Source organism: Rhagoletis zephyria, unplaced genomic scaffold, assembly GCF_001687245.7.
Source record: "Rhagoletis zephyria isolate East Lansing unplaced genomic scaffold, Rhagoletis_zephyria_1.1 Rzeph_scaffold_00283, whole genome shotgun sequence".
Taxonomy (NCBI): Eukaryota; Metazoa; Arthropoda; class Insecta; order Diptera; family Tephritidae; genus Rhagoletis; species Rhagoletis zephyria.
In genome coordinates, this window is record NW_016157367.1 from 77,990 (window position 1) to 79,608 (window position 1,619).

At 35.9% G+C, this 1,619-nt stretch overlaps 1 protein-coding gene across 3 annotated transcripts in view; it reads left to right on the plus strand.

Annotated features, from left to right (window-relative positions):
- Positions 1-1,061: 1,061 nt before the first annotated feature.
- The window catches only part of LOC108358675 (BUD13 homolog), a 6,789-nt gene continuing 6,231 nt past the window's right edge, over positions 1,062-1,619 (plus strand). For all 3 annotated transcript variants that reach the window (XM_017610119.1, XM_017610118.1, XM_017610120.1), the window contains exon 1: positions 1,062-1,141. The gene's annotated coding sequence lies outside the window, so the exon portion shown is untranslated. The remainder of the gene's footprint in view (positions 1,142-1,619) is intronic.

Genomic DNA, 1,619 nt, shown 5'->3' on the forward strand with positions numbered 1-1,619 from the left:
CGTAGGTAATATTTTCCTACACCTCAAATGAACCCCAAGAGTGTCAGCTATCGGGTGCATATGCCCGACCAAAGCTTTTATAGTTTTATCAAAGCGTTGGCATCTTTAAACATGTGTACATAAGTGAGTCCATAATATTTGTCTAATAATCGGGCCTTCCTTTTTAATTACTAATACACTTCGCTAATTTGCATCAGAAGCAGGTTCCTCTGGCCTACATTTGTATGTAGTTACATGTGTACTTACGTATGTACATACATTCCGATGACGCTGCACTATGGGAATAGTACAATAAATAAGATGAAACATAAATGAAAGCAAGTGCATATGATTATAACAAAAACAATAGTAGAACATTGTGCATTAAAGAATTAAGCGACCAATAAATGCAATTCAGCTTAAATTGATTTGTCAATAATTGGTGCAATGTCATCTAATGAGCAATGAATGCCGGCTATCTGGAGAAATCGCGCATAGGTAGCCTAATAATCGGTGCCTATCGCTACATCTTGGCTTAGCATTGGCGACATTAGCAATAAACAATTTTGCGCCAGCTGTGGGATGCACTTTTCAAATTCCTATTAGAATTCCAGATTAGGCTAACAATTGGATATAAACGTAAATATGTTTATATGTGTGTACTCTCTTACGCATGCATGCAAAATTCAAACCGCAAACCTTCGTTTTTTACCATTGATTTTCATCAGCTCCAACAATAACAAACACTTTTAGCATTCCACTTTTTTGGTTTTGGCACTGGCGAGGATTTTTAATATTACTTTATGTCAAGTTTTCTAAATTTAACTAAACTTATTCATAATTCCAACTCCAATTGCACTAAAACCATTGACTGGGTTTTTTTTCAAAAGATTTGATTTTGACGTTTATCCCCCGGCAAAGGTGATGTTCAGGGTTGCCACTGCTACTTTCTTTCCTACCAGAGCTGGTTCAACAAATAAAAATTAACATTAATATAGCCAAGTTTCTCACCTCCGCTGTAACAAAACTTTCCCAACAGATGCCGCGGCATGTAGCAAGTATTTATTCACAAGCATGCAAGCGCTGATTGTGATTAGCATTTTTCGACCGAAAAAGAAGCAGCATACACAAAACAGCTGTTTTCGTTTTGCGACTTTCTTTATTTTTGTCAGAGAACGTATATTTATAGAGAAGGCAGAGAACGTATATTTATAGAGAAGGTCCAAGAACGGATCAGCGTGGAAACTGTCAAATACCAACAAAACTGGCGAAGCGCATTTTAAGAGCGGCCAGCAAGAGACAATCGAATTTTAACAGAGCCCAGCCAGAAGCAAAATAAATTTAACAGAAATTGTCTCATCAAAGCAAATGCATGTTTTTCTTGTTAGACGCGAAATGCTGATGGCTTTTTACGTTTTTACAAAGCTTTTATTGTTCTTTAAATTGGTTAATTATTTAAAATAAATGCATGCATAGGTCGAAATATGTAATATGTACATATTGTGTACATGCATATGTATGCGAGAGATACAATTTTGTGAATCTAAAAAGTGAAAGTTATGCAAATATGTAGTATGCAATTGGCAAATTCGTGGGTGATTTGCCGTCGGCATTTGGGTTGAAAAAATCGACTTTTACTT